The sequence below is a fragment of the Erinaceus europaeus genome, chromosome 3, assembly GCF_950295315.1.
Source record: "Erinaceus europaeus chromosome 3, mEriEur2.1, whole genome shotgun sequence".
Taxonomy (NCBI): domain Eukaryota; kingdom Metazoa; phylum Chordata; class Mammalia; order Eulipotyphla; family Erinaceidae; genus Erinaceus; species Erinaceus europaeus.
The window spans coordinates 113,561,765-113,577,847 of NC_080164.1; positions in this window are offsets into that span (position 1 = coordinate 113,561,765).

A 16,083-nucleotide genomic window follows, 5' to 3' on the forward strand; every position below is an offset into this window, starting at 1 on the left:
TTCCATCTAAATTTCATGGGCATCTTCAAGTTATTTGCTACTATGTGCACTTAACCCAGTGCACCACTTCCTGGCCCCCTGATCAAGTTATTTGGGATGCTGGTTTACTTTGAAAAATACCATGGTTTAGATTTACTGTACCATACAAGATTACAAGGTCTTACCATAATTTATGTTATTTAATACTATTTACAAATAACTAAAATTTTATATGAACCAAATAAGTTAAATAATTATCCTTATTAATTATAAACATACCATTTAAATTTTAACAAAATGACAAGAATTATCAAATTAACCAGAATACCCATTTCCTAACCATTCTGTACAATTAGGTTATGTATGATAGATAAACTATCCCACGGTCAGCACTCTTAAGTTGATAGATCTTTGATGATACAGATCCAATTGCAAGCAAGACTAAAGCAAAAATAAACCAGTGGGACTACATCAAATGGAAAAGCTTCTGCACAGCTAAAGGAAACCATCACCTAGACAAAGTGATTCCTTACAGAATGGGAGATCTTTATATGCCTTACATTAGACAAGAGGCTAATAACCAAATTATATAAAGAACTCACCAAACTTAGAAACAAAAAAAGCAGATGACTTAATTTGAAAGTGGGGAGAGGATATGAACAGAATATTCACTACAGAAGAGATACAAAAGGCCCACAGACATATGAAAAAATGCACCAAGTCACTGATTGTAAGAGAAATGCAAATAAAGATAACTATGGTGTTATCTTTGGGAGGTGGAAGATTAGGAGAACTTTGATTTGGGTATGGTGTGAAAGTATACACTGTATTTTTTTTTTTTTTTTGCCTCCAGGGTTATTACTTGGGCTCTGTGCCAAGTAAGAATCCACTGCTCCTGGAGGCCATTTTCCCCATTTCATTGCCATTGTTGTTACCCTTGTTGTCATTATTAATATTGTTGTCATGGCTGTTATTGTTGGATAGGTCAGAGAGTAATGGAGAGAGGAGGGGAAGACAGAGGGGGGAGAGAAAGACCAACATTTGCAGACCTACTTTACCGCCTGTGAAGCGACGCCCCTGTAGGTGGGGAGCTGGGGGCTCGAACCAAGATCTTTACACTAGTCCTTTTGCTTTGCACCATGTGTGCTTAACCTGCTGTGATACCGCCTGACCCCCTACACTGTAATCTTAAAATCTTGTACCCTACTATTAATCACAAATAAAAAAATTTTTTTTAAAAGATGTAAGTTCCAGTTTTTAACCATGTCACCTCAGGAGGTTAAAACATATCATCTCTTCTACTATAATCTATTGGTAGCATAGATCAACTGTGATACAGTGTAGGGGAGGACTAAGATCATTAAATGCCAGAAATGGAGATCATTAGGGTCCATTGTTTAGGCTGTTTACTCCAGTTTCTAACCGTGTTCTCTCTCTCTCCCTCACTTTGCCTTCAGGGTTATCTCTGTGACTCAGTCTACATTACAAATCCACTGCTCCTGGAGGCTATTTTATATTTTATTTTATTTTATTATTATTCTTGGATAAGACAGAGAGAAATTAAGAGGGAGGGAGAAAGATAGACATCTGCAGACCTGCATCACCTCTTGTGAAGTGACTCCCCCTGCAGCTCCCCTGGGGAGCTGGGGACTTGAATCACATCCTTGAGCGGGTCCTTGTGCTTAGTACTATGTGTGCTTTATCCGGTGTGCCATCACCTGCCCTGCCCCTTGTTTTTCCTCTTGAACTCACATTTCTCTCTCACCCCTAGATCTTTGTACTGATGGTTTCTTCTGTGTGGTGTGCTTTTACTATTGTGCCTCATAGACTGAGCCTCTATTTTAGATCTCAACTCTAATGACATCATTCTAGAGACTTCTTCACTGATCACTTCATATGTAGCACTTGTCTCTTCACTGTCTATTGGATCACATTATTTTAATTCTAGATGTCCTGTACTTAATTATATGTTCAATGAATGTGTCTTAGTAATCACATGACCTTGGGGAAAAGATAAGGCCTTTAATTCTCTTCCTGCCCCCACCCTCTTTGCCTTTTCCCCAGAGTACTGATCATCTCTGGCTTACGATGGGTTTGAACCTGGGCCTCTGGAGCCTCATATTTGGGTTTCTTTGCTTAACCATTATACTATATACCCTTGCCTGGCCCTGTAATTCTCAATAGTTTTATATGTGATTAAAGGTCTACCTTGCAGGGCCAGGCAGTGCCACACCTGGTTAAGTGTAAACATTAAGTGCAAGAACATTCCTGGTCCCCACCTGCAAGGGGAAAGCTTGGGCTGGTGAAGCAGGGCTGCAGTTATTTCTCTGTCTCTTTCCCTCTCTGTCTCTCCCCTCTCAATTTCTCTCTGTCTCTATCCAATAATGAATAAAAAAGACTGTAAAAAGAAGATAAAACCTTGAAAAAAAAAACAAAAACAAAAATCTACCTTCACCCACTATAGTCTTTAGTGAGCTCCAAATAAGCTAGTGTTGTCTATAACAACTGATAAAATTGTTGGCTAGTACATCACTCATTTTCCTCCCATCTAGGGCAGAGGAAGCCCAGAAATGTGTTTTCCTATGATGCACTTCATGTTCCCTTTGCCTACTTGCTTAATAGGACTGCAACCCTCCCCTGCTTCCACTTATCTATTCATTAGACTCATATTTACTGCCTTGTAGATGTCTCAGAGGATTTCTTTTTGGATTAAAATGATCATTTCGTGTGTGGGAAGTATTCAAATGAGAGCAAATTTACTAAAGTTTATTCAAAGTGCAAAATGACATTATGATTTTGGGTCATAACTAGTTGTAGCATCCCATTGAACTTAGGAGGTAGTGTATGCTTTTTAGAGACCAGTAATGCACAAAAGAACAAATACCCAAGAATCAAAACAAACTTTTAATAATTCTCAATTAGAGTTCTGGTCATGTTTGAGCCATTCCGATTCTAATCAGTAACAGCCCCTTGAGTCAATAATTGCCTTCTCCTTGAATCATTACAGGTGAATATTATGCTGCACATTACCCACATAGAAGTGAACATATGGTTATTGAACACATAACAAAACAGACTCTGTTGGAGAATGTTTCCTTAAGGATACCGTAAAATATTTTTGAGTAGAATATTATGTAGACTGCTTGCTATCCCTTCTGTTCCTCAGGTCAGTGAAAAGTTGCTAGTCCTTTGTATTATGAGTGGATGAGCACATTGTAAGAAACTGAAAAATGCAGACTTTATCTATTTAGAGAAAATCATGACTAAAGAAAACTAGACTAACAGAGGAAGTTCTTTGTGTCTCTCTGTCTTTGTCTTTCTCTCTCTCTCTCTCTCTCTCTCTCTTTTTTTTTTTTTTTACCAGAGCACTGCTCAGTTTTGGCTTATGGTGGTGTGGGGGATTGGGGGACTTTGGAGCCTTAGGCATGAGAGTCTGTTTGTATAATCAGTATGCGGTGTCTCTTGCCCTCAGAGATATCTTAGAAGTTGGGAAAATATTTTTCTTTCTCTTGCATAACATTTCAGGGAAAGACAAGGCTTTCTGAATGGGCCTATTTCTGATTTGTAGTTTGTTCCTGTCTTTCTTGTAACAAAGGAGGTAATATGGTATCTTTAGCAAAGAAAGGGAGGGAGAGTATTAAAAGGAATGGAGAAAAACCTATATTAGTTGATTATTTTCTGCTTTAAATTACCTGCATTTTTTTCCAGAGTACATTCAACTTAGAAAAATACAAATGAATAAAAAATATAAAACATATCTTCATATGAACCAAGTAAGTTAATTATACTTATTAATTGTAAATATAGAGCTTATATTTTAACAAAATGATAAGAATTCTCAAATTACCAGAATACCCATTTCCTAACCATTCTATACAATTAAGTTATACTTTGTATGTAAGATAGATAAACTAACCCACAGTCAAGACTCTTAAGTTGATAGATGTCCAATATTAAAGTGATTGGTGAGATCTGGGGAGGTCTCAGCTACAGAGTATATGCTGTCTATATGTGAAGTCCTAGATTTGATCCCTGGCATCACATAAAAAGAAAAAAACAAAGTAGTTAGGGAGAACTGCCATCCTGTCAGACTTAGGACAAAACAAACTGGAAATCAAATGGTTGGTTCTTAAAGCTCTTATACCTTGAGGACATCACAAAATCAGGGGAGTGGAAATTGAAGGTAGATTTATGAAAAAGATATTTGGGGACAATGTTGATATGCTGAGATTTTTTTTATCTTCCTCCCAGAATGAAGTTACTTGCTCCTCACCTAGAGCCTAGTGAGAAAAGTTTCATTGGGGCCACATCGAAAGTCTGATGTATGTCTAGCAGTTGAATACATGGTGGACTGATGTCTGATTTCCATTTGAGAAATGGAATGGATGGAGGAGAGCTGTTAGAAGAACCAGAGCAAAAGTGACTTTTTTTTTCTGCCTTCAGTCCTAGTAGTGGATGGGTAGCAGACCCTGTGTTTCCTATGAACTTAATGTGGGTCATTGGGCCATATGTGAAACACACACACACACACACACACACACACACACACACACACACACACCCCTTTTTAAAAATCTAGCCAAGAACAATACAGAGAAAAACTATAGAGAGAAGCTACAGGTATAGCTGAAACCCTGGAACTGAGTAGGAATTCGTAACCAGCAGGCAGATAAATTTAGCATCATACAGATGAGAGTTACAATATTGATAGAAGAGGACCAACTTTAAATTCTTGAAGGTCTAGGAAGCTCAAAATAGGCTTATGACAATACATAATTAGGAAATTCCCACTCTCTTTTCTTGATAGAATAACCCTTATAAAGAACCGTTTAGAAGGAGTAGAAATGCTAGGTAGTAGCTTTAATAATGGGTAGGTACAATGAAATATATATCCATATCCATATATATATATATATATATATATATATATATATATATATATATAGAGAGAGAGAGAGAGAGAGAGAGAGAGGGAGAGAGAGAGAGGGAGGGAGGGAGAGGGAGAGAGAGAGAGAGAGAGAGAGAAGGGGGGGAGAGAAAGCTGTGCTCCTGAAATTTATATAACACTATAAACCAATAGTGAATTAGTAAACACCTTAATAAGAACAAGGCTTGGATTTTAGGTCTAAAGGCATTAAACATATAGGAGACAACTGATGATCAATTTAATGACATTGCCTTTAGAGATCTCTCTGGGTATGCTGCTCCAGGAGTAAGGGAAGCAAAAGCCAAAATAAACAAATGGGGTAACATCAAATTAAAGAGGTTTTGCACAGCAAAAGAAACTCATTAGAATGATGAGTGGCATCTTGGATGGAGCTTGAAGGAATCATGTTAAGTAAGATAAGTCAGAAAAAGAAGGACAACAAAATTAATTTCTAGATTATAAGACTAAAGCAGTGCTTACCAAAAGGGAAGGAGGGAGATGGGTGGTCAAATTGAATCAAAGGGCACAAATGTTTGGTAAAGGGTAGTGGAAAAGTTAATGTAGTGTGATTTATGCACTCCTGAAGCTTATATAATGTTATAAACCAATGCTATTTCCATTGAAAATAAGAAATAATACAAGAAAATAATAGACAATAAAAGAGGGAATAAATAGTTACACTTTTTTTTTTTTTTTTTTTTTTAAATCCGAACACTGTTCAGCTTTGGCTTATGGTGGTGCAGGGTATTGAATTTGGGACTTTGGAGCCTCAGGCATGGGAGTCTCTTTGCATAACCATTATGCTATCTACCCCTGCCCAATAGTTACACTCTTTATAATGCGACTTCCTATGATACAAATCTGAGCAGCCATAGATTCTGTTGGAGTTCTGATTCCAGGGCCAAGGAAAATAGTGGCTTTTATCTGTATAAGTGAAGACAATAGTGTGGAAGGGTAGACATCTAACTGTTCATAGCAGTTACCTGTTGGAGAAAGAATTAGAGATGTGAAGAATGGAAGAACTTTCATATTTTACTGCAGCATTTTGCCTCCAGATTAACAATTTGAACTAACTGTTTTTTAAATATTACTTTTTATATCGCCATTTAAAAAATCTAACAACTTCTTTTAAATATTTATTTATTGCCTTTTATTGCCCCTGTTGTTTTATTGTTGTAGTTATATTATTGTTGTTATTGATGTTGTCATCATCGTTGGATAGGACAGAGAGAAATGGAGAGTGGAGGGGAAGACAGAGAGGGAGAGAGAAAGACAGACACCTGCAGACCTGCTTCACCACTTGTGAAGTGACCCCCTGCAGGTGGGGAGCCGGGGGCTTGAACCGGGATCCTTATGCCAATCCTTGCGTTTTGCGCCACGTGTGCTTAACCCTCTGTGCTACCGCCCGACTCCCAGATCTAACAACTTCTAAAGGTTTAATGCATGCACTTAAATAAACTAACACATGCAGTGAATGGTTCTGTGTGATTTTAGAACATGAAGTGTCATGTTTCTAGTATGTATAAATCATAATCATGATTTATGCTTAATATCTCTACTTTCTAAACTTTGGCATAAACAGTACTTACTGAAATTTCAAAGCCGACCACCAATATCCATGACCTCTTGATCCATGATCAAGCTCCTGCTTCATGTCTTGGCATCTCAGGTTTGTACCGGGAGGAAACACTGTGCCTGGTCTCACTATGAAATTCATAGAGCTCCTTGCTTGAAATAATATAAAAGACCTTTATTAGTCAACCTGTGTGTTCATCTGTGCAACCACATCTCCTTAGGGAAATGCTTGAAAATGGGATTTTCGTGGCCTTCTCTCCCATTTGATTTTTCCTCCCCCCCTTTTTCCTCTCCCCATCCTTGGCTAGGTACCTATTAGTTATCTCTTTCAATAACACTGTTGTGGCTGCATTGAAAGTGCTTTTTAATGTAGGAGATGTACTTCAGGCATAACACTGGGTCACTCTCTGAGTAACATTTTATGGGACTGATTAAACTTTAGCACCGTAACTGTTGACTTTACAGGCTGGAGAAGAGTGTGTTATGCTTTGAACATTTTTTGCCTCACCATGTTGAAGATTCAACAGGAATAAGGATTTAATGTGTTTGAATGAAGAAACTGTCATATATTTTTAAGTCCTTTATATTTAGAATATTTAACTATTTAAAATAAAATAATATATTTTGCACTAATGAAGTCAAGTTACAGTAAATAACTATGTAAAGGAAGGAGGACTTTGTAAGTATAGAAGCAGTGATGGAGATTTAAATGGACTTCTTCATTGCTTCAAACCTAATTACTTAATTGTTTTTGCTACTGGACCATGAAATTATATTTCTTTTGGTAGTGTTTTTAAGGTTGTAAGGTGATGAGTTGTTAATTTTTTTTTATTATATAAACATATCTTTTAGGTTAAAATGTAGTGAAATCACTAACCAAGTGCAAAATTTGTTTTTGTTTTGGTTCTTAGAAATGCATACCATTAACTTTATCTACATACAAAGGTATATAGCCAGTGGCTCAGTGATGTGGTTTATAATTAATAGAAACATATAGGAAGAGAAAAAATCTGACATAGGAAACATTCACCAATAATCCAGAGTGTGTGTGATTCATATTTTTTATATTTTATCAGTCATTTTATAATTGTTCAGAAGGTAATTAGATTGCAGAGGTATAGTTCTATATCACACCCACCACCAGAGTTACTTCTCCCCCCACACACAGATAACAACTATAATTCTCACAAAAAAACCTTCTTTTTTAAAGTTTATCTGCTTCAATTCTCTACATTCCACATATGAGCAAAACCATTCAGTAGTTTTTGCTTCCTTCACAGTTACTTATTTACCTTGGTTATATTGTAAGTTTGTAAGTTTGTCTTGATTTGTCAACATTTGATTGCATTGTTCTGTCCATTTTGCCTTCCCCTTTCTTAATTCTTTGTCCTTTTATGTTGCTGTTGTTTGCATTTCTGGTTCTATTTTACCATTGGTTACTTCACTTAGAGTCAGTTCCTTTGCTGTTGCTGCCTTTTTTTCTCCTCCTCCTTCTCCTCCTCTTCTACTTCCTCTTCATCCTCCTTCCTATCCTTTCCTCCTCCTTCTTCTTTTCCTTCTCCATATTCTTATTCTTATTCATGTATGACTCCTTATAGTAATTTTTGCAAGGGTGGATTGATGGTGGCAAATTCCTTTAGCATCTATATGTCGGAGACCTTTATTTCCCCCTCAAATCTGAAGAATATTTTGGCAGTTATTTGTGGTTGGCAAGTCTTTTAGTATTTTGAGTATGTCATTCCACTCCTCCTTGTCTGTAGGGCTTGTGATGAGAAATATAATGAAAGTCTGATAGTCCTACCTTTATATTAATACATCACTTTCTTTCTCTTGCAGCCTGAAATATTTTTCCCCTTGTTCTTGCTATTCGATGGTTTTACTATGACTTATCTTGATGTAAGCTAATTTGGATTCAGGAACTTGGGTGTTTGCTCAGCTTCCTGCAAGTCTATATTTTGGATGTTGCTCAGGTGTGGAAAAAATAGTCCCTGTTCCTCAGAGTTTATTATATGTCATCTCAGTGTGTTAACTTGAATATTTCATTCCAATGCCATGTTGCATTGATACATGTAAAATAATATTTTCTAAATGCATTGAAACATTTATGATTATTTTAATGATAAATTACTTTTATGGTTCAAAAATTAGGATGAGCAATTTTTAGGCTTAATTCAAAGACTTGCTGCTGTTGCAAAATCCAGTGAAGATGTAAAAGATAGCTTTGCAATTAAAATAGTTGAGAGAGAGAGAGACTGAAGGAAAGTGTGCCAAGCAATTGCAATATTATTCTTGGAAGAAAAAAACAAGAATGCACTTTGTTATATAACAAAAAAAAAATCTAAAGATAATAAAGTGGACAATAAAAAGAGCCATTTTCATCAAATACACAGTGTGGTGGTTTAAAATGTGTGTTCACTTATTAGTTGATCCTCTTTCTTCTAAGAACTAGGAAAAAAAAATCCCATAAGGTTAGTTTAATGATGTGTCAGTTTAGGTAAATTGGAATGATAATGATATACCCCAGAATTTCCTTTTGTCCATGGCTCTGGATAGGGTTGCCTGTAGAAGAATACAGGTGACAGTTGGCAGGCAGGCCAATGAATATAGAAAGTTCATTTACTGGCTTACTTCCTCAATGTGGAGCAGTAGCTGGGCCCCAGCTCATCGAAGCCTGTAATGCTAACTTGAATTTCTGTTCTGCCAAGATGTGCACATGATCAACTCAAAGGTAAGTGGCTCCAGTTTCTTTTCTTTTTTAAAAAATTTTTTATCTATAAAAAGGAAACACTTGAGGTGTAGGTGGGAAACTGTTTTACCAATGTCTTCCTCTAAGTGTTTGATTGTTTCTGGTCTGACATCCAGATCTTTGATCCATTTAGAGTTGATTTTTGTTTCTGGTGAGATAAAGTAGTTCAATTTCATTCTTCTGCATGTTACAACCCAGTTTTCCCAGCACCATTTATTGAAGAGAGCCTCATTTTTCCATTTAATGCTTTGGGCCCCCTTATCAAAGATTAGATGTCCATAGGTGTGGGGATTTATTTCTGGGCTTTCAATTCTGTTCCATTGGTCTGTGTGCCTATATTTGTTCCAGTATCATGCTGTTTTGATGATGATGGCTTTATAATATAGTTTAAGGTCTGGGAGTGTGGTACCTCCATTTCTGTTTCTTTTCCTTAAGATGGTTTTGGCAATTCTAGGTGTCTTCAGCTTCCAGATAAATGATTGTAGTGTTTGTTCTATTCTCTTAAAGAAGCTTGGTGGAACTTCGACCAAATTGTAAGTAGGGCACCAAAGTAAACACCCTGTGGTGAGGGGTAGACATGCAGCTTCCTGGGACAGTGGGGGGTGGGAGTGGGTGGGAGGGATGGGTCACAGTCTTTTGGTGGTGGGAATGGTGTTTATGTACACTCCCAGTAAAATGTAGTCATATAAATCACTAGTTAATTAATATGAGAGGGGGAAAATTAATTGTATGTCTCGAAGTTTTTCAAAACACAAACTGAATCTTTTTAATATATAGGCTGTGTAATTGATATGCAGACTCTCTCAAAAGCCTAGACTAAGTAGATCAGAAGCAACCAATAGCACAGCTACATACAAGATACTGGGTACTGTACAGCAAACCCTAACAAAAGGACTTTTCAAAGTTAACCCAATTACCAATTAATATGATGATAACATTAACTATCGATTATCTTTTGGAACCCTAAGACAGCAGGAACCTCACATCTCCACTATAGAGCCTCTACTTCCCCCAGTCCTGGAAACCTTGGATAGGGCCCACTTTCCCGTATGCCTCTCCCAATCCATATCAAATAATATTGCATCTGCTGATCACAACCTAACCAACACAATGATTGCCACCTCAACATGCTTCACTTCAGACTGTGACCAGAGACTTCACATGTGGAATGACAACCCTTCAGCTTCATTACTCGGGTGAGACCTTTCCTTCCATAGTATACTCTAATTCCATCTCAGGTGGTTCACTTTCTAACAAAGTCCCAAAACCTAGATATACACCAGTTTCTGTGAGAGAGAGCATATGCTCACACGTATCCGTAAACTACTGCAAAATATATACCTGAAAGCAGAAGTACACTAGAGTTTGCAGTGAGTACCCCCCTAACACTTCCTCTCCACTATTCCAAGCTTTGGATCCATGATTTCTCAACAATTTGTTTGGCTTTGTATGTTAACTCTCTTTTCAATCACCAGGTTCCAGATGTCATCAGGATGCCAGCCAGGCTTCTGTGGACTGAAGACCCCACCAATGTGCCCTGGAGCTCTGCTTCCCCAGACAACCACCCTACTAGGGAAAGAGAGAGGCAGACTGGGAGTATGGACCAACCAGTCAATGCCCATGTTCAGCAGGGAAGCAATTACAGAAGCCAGACCTTCTACCTTCTGCAACCCACAATGACCTTGGGTCCATGCTCCCAGAGGGATAGAGAATGGGAAAGCTATCAGGGGAGGGGGTGGGAAATGGAGATTGGGTGGTGGGAATTGTGTGGAATTGTACCCTTCCTACCCTATGGTTTTGTTAATTAATCCTTTCTTAAATAAAAAAAGAAAAAAAATAGGAAACACTGTCAAACACTCCCCTTCCCTGATATCTCTCCTATTCTTTAACCCTCTGGGAGTATGGGCCCAGGATCATTGTGAGATGCAGAAAGTTGAAGGTCTGGCTTCTGTAATTGCTTCTCCGCTGAACATGGGCATTGACAGGTTGATCCATACTCCCAGCCTGTCTCTCTCTTTCCATAGTGGGGAAGGGCTCTGGGGAAGCAGAGCTCCAAGGCACATAGGTGGGGTCGTCTGTCCAGGGATGTCTGGTCGCATCCTGCTAGCATCTGGAACCTGGTAGCTGAAAAGAGAGTTAACATACAAAGCCAACAAAACTATTGACCAATCATGGACCTAAAGGCTGAAATAGTGCAGATGAAGAACTGGGGGGGGGGGGGGAGTGTCCTCCATTTTGTAGATAGCTAGTACGCATATTTTACATTAATTATATTCCAAAGGTACTGTGGCTATACTAGTGCTGTTTTTTTTTTTTTTTTTCCCTGAGCCTGAAATCTGATATGCAGGTGGATCCAAGTTATTTTCTGGGGAGATGATGTCATAGCTGGGAAAAGGACAAGAAAGCTGGATCAGGGAAGAGAGTAACTCCCTAATATGAGAAAGGGGTATAAATATTGTTAACTGTAAACACCCAAAAGCTAACAAACATATGAAAAATTGCTCCAGGTTGCTGATTGTCAGAGAAATGCAAAAAAGACAATATTGAGATACCCCCTTATTCCTGTGAGAATGGCATACATCAAAAAGGACAGCAGCAACAAATCTTGGAGAGGCTGTGGGGACAGAGGAACCCTTCTGTACTGCTGATGGGAATATAAATTGGTCCAGCCTCTGTGGAGAGCAGTCTGGAGGACTCTCACAAAGCTAGACATGGACCTTCCATATGACCCAGTAATTCCTCTCCTGGGAATCTACCCCAAGGACTCCATAACACCCAATCAAAAAGAGGTGTGTACACCTATGTTCATAGCAGCACAATATAGCTAAAACCTGGAAGCAACCCAGGTGCCCAACAACAGATGAGTGGCTGAGAAAGCTGTGGTATATATACACAATGGAATACTACGCAGCTGTTAAGAACAATGAACTCACCTTCTCTGACCCATCTTGGATGGAGCTAGAAGGAATTATGTTAAGTGAGCTAAGTCAGAAAGATAAAGATGAGTATGGGACGATCCCACTCATCAACAGAAGTTGATAAGGAAGAACAGAAAGGGAATCTCAAAGCAGGACCTGACTAAATTTGTAGTAGGGCACCAAAGTAAAAACCCTGGGTGGCTCCAATTTCTTTGGGAAGTCATCTTCATTGCTAGCGTTAGGTGAGGTGAGCGTCAACTACAGGCTCCAGTTTGTCCTTACTTCTTCCCACTTTGCATCCAGCTTTTCTTCTTGAATTCTAACCCTATTGACTAATGTGACTTCAGAATTCTCAGTGGCTACAGAGCTTTTAGCCTTCCAGAAAGCTCCTTGTCTTACAGAATTAAAATATGGAATTGTGCTTTGTCAGAAAAAAATTTACAATCTCAATTAACTTAATTTCCCAGCTCTTTAATTTTATTTTTTTTACAATTGCACATTCCCCACAAGACTTTAAAATAACAGGATGAAAAAACCCGAGTTAAAAAAAACAACAAAAAACAAAGCCAGTGAGTATTTGTTTCTAATGCACACTATCTGATTATACTTTGCAATAAAAGTGGAACAAACTGAATCTTGTATATTAAATGATTTGCAAATTGCAATGTGCTGCCCTTTTCAGTTACAAGCATAAGTAAAATACATCAACTTCTGTCTTGTCAGCATTGGGAGATTTTTTTTTTCATGTGTGATAATTGCATTTTAAAGTTAGCATTAGACATACTGTCTTTTTAAATAAAGATGACATTACTAACTTTTCTTTAGTAAGGCTTATGCCTGTACTGTTGTGAGGGAGTTGGTTTTTTTTTTTTTTTTAATTTAAAAACACAGTTTTCATCATAGAAGGAAACATTTTACTAACCCCTAGCTATTATTATCAAGATGGTATAATTTAAAAAAAGAAGACCTTTCTAATTTTTTTAATTGACTTCACAATTGAAAAATAAAATCTCTTCTTCGTGATATTTTTTGTAACTGGAAGTATGACTTGTTTTCATGTAGACTGAGTAGTGAGAATGCTATTAGGCAGATGCTTTTTGTAGTTAACTTCTGCTTTGATTTGTTGGAAGTGACATACATATGGGTATATGTGCACATATACATGCAAACATCCATGTGGCACTTTAACTTGTAGATTTCTTACTTTCTTTTCTTTTTTTTTCTCCAGGGTTATTGCTGGGGCTCGGTGCCTGCACTACAAATCTACTGCTTCTGGAGGCCATTTTCCCAGTTTGTTGCCATTGTTGTTGCCCTTGTTGTTGTCGTCGTTATTGTTATTGTTGCTATTGGTGTTGTTGTTGGATAGGACAGAGAAATCAAGAGAGGAGGGGAGATAGAGGGGGAAAAAAGATAGATACCTGCAGACCTGCTTCACTGCCTGTGAAGCGACCCCCCTGCAGGTGGGGACCCGGGGGCTTGAAACCCGGATTCTTACACTGGTTCTCAGCTTTGTGCCATGTGCGCTTAATCTGCTGCACTACCGCCTGACCCCCTAGATTTCATTTTTGTGCAATTTACTTTGTGTCCTCTTCTCTTTAAATCATTTTATTGGGGAGGGTGGATAATGGCTTACAATTTAGTAGTATAGTTGTTGGCACACGTTGTTCACACAGTGTCACATTTCCTCACGTTGGATCTCTGTAGTGTTCAACTCTCAAAAGCTAAAGTTCTTTTTTTTTGTTTGTTTCTTTTTAAAAAATGTTTATTTATTTATTCCCTTTTGTTGCTCTTGTTGTTTTATTGTTGTAGTTCTTGTTGTTATTGATGCCATTGTTGTTGGATAGGACAGAGAGAAATGGAGAGAGGGGAAAACAGAGAGGGGGAGAGCAAGACACCTGCAGACCTGCTTCACTGCCTGTGAAGCGACGCTCCTCCAGGTGGGGAGCCGGTGGCTCGAACTGGGATCCTTATGCCGGTCCTTGCGCTTTGCGCCAAGTGTGCTTAACCCGCAGCGCTACCGCCAGACTACTCCCAAGGTTAAAGTTTAACCCTGAAAGCTTCCCCCCCACCACTTTTTAAAATATTTGCTAGTAATAAAATCTATGGTGATGTCAAGGTATAATACTGATATGAAAGTAGATGTGTTATCAACAACAAACTGCTACATTTTTTGTTTGTTGATATATATATATGTATATATATATATATATATTTCCATACCTGCTATCATATAGTGAATGAAAATAGGTGCCTTATATGATCTGCAATCAATAGATCAGTATCAGAGTACCTCAGAGCTATGATCTCTCTCTCTCTCTCTGCCACCAGGTTATTTCTGGAGCTTGACGTCAGCACTACAAAACCACAGCTCCTGGAGACCGGTTTTTCCTTTTTTTTTTTTTTTTTGCCTCCAGGGTTATCACTGGGATTTGGGGCCTACACTATGAATGTACTGCTCTTGGAGGCCATTTTCCCCATTTTAGTTGCCCTTGTTACTGCTGTTGCTGTTGGATAGGACAGAGAGAAATCGAGAGAGGAAGGGAAGATAGAGAGGGGGAGAGAAAGAGAAACATCTGTAAACCTGCCTCCCAGGGCCCAAACTAGGATCCTTACCTGGCTTCCTGTGCTCAGCACCATGTGTGCTTAACCTGCTGCGCTACTGCCCGACCCCCTCCTTTCTTTCTATTTTATTTGATAGGACAGAGAGAACTTGAGAGGGAAGGGGGAGATATAAATAGAGAGAGAAAGATAGACACCTGCAGACCTGCTTTACAGCTCCTACTACCCTGCAGGTGGGTAGTAGGGGTTCTTGTGCATGGTAATGCCACCACCTAGCTCCTAGAGCCATGATCTTCCTGTAAAGATTGACATGATTTCCATAAGGGCGTGGCCTAGGTCTAGTAGTGACAAGCCGAATCTCCTTTCTGCCTTTGTTTCAGATTCTATATACTCAAGGACTCAATGACAACATCCTTTACTCTTTCCTTCCTTTACTTTTAGCTCCCTCCTTTCCCTTGCCTCCATAAGTTAATGTAAGATTAGTTGTCTTTTCCCCAATGACTGGAAACTCCTGGTATAAATTCATAAGCATCTAAATATATATGCAGATTTTTCAAGCAAGGCCCTCTCACTCCACTGCACTTGCAAATTTCCCAAATACTGTTATGATAATACTAGGTGATTTATTTTACATAAGGATGCATTTGAAGGGTGCAGCACATTGTGATTTGCAAACCATTTAACTTGCTAAGATCAGATTGTTCTGCTTTATCTGCAAAGTACCCCCACAAGGAATTTAATATAAAGGCTTTTATACTTGTTGTTTCATGTATTATACTTTTCTGAGATCTGATGGATGAGTTTGAAATGGGTGGCGGGGGGGGGGGGAGAGAAGAAATAGCCACTCTGCATCTTCTGTGGAAAGCATCCCCTAACTAACCCTCCATTTCCTACAAGGCTCTTGAGGGTATTAAAGGACTCCTAGGAGAATGACAGCACAGTTTTGTAGGGAGACATTACTACTGAGTTGTAGGTGAATGGGCATGGGCCCAAGGAACAATGAATCAGAATATTGTCTCTCTAGCTGATATTACCTTGAAACTTGTACAGACAGTAAGTGACTGAGTGCCAGTACCTTTGCTAAGAGGAAGGAAGAAATTCAGTTTGTTTCTTCTCTCCTAAAGACATTCGTTATTTGGTTGTCCTTGCTTCAGGGAATCATAGGGCCAGGACAGGTGCTGTTGCTTTTTCACTGACTTGTATCAATTTGGGCAAATTGCTTAAACTTTTAGTATCCCTCATGTGCACAGTTACTTGGGAATTAACATGATTTCTAAGATTTTTTTTTGCAATAATCAAAATTTCAGACTATATGCCAGTTTCGTTTACTGCCTATAACCTTCCTGAACTGCAATTTCCCTTCTTTTAAAGACTTTCAC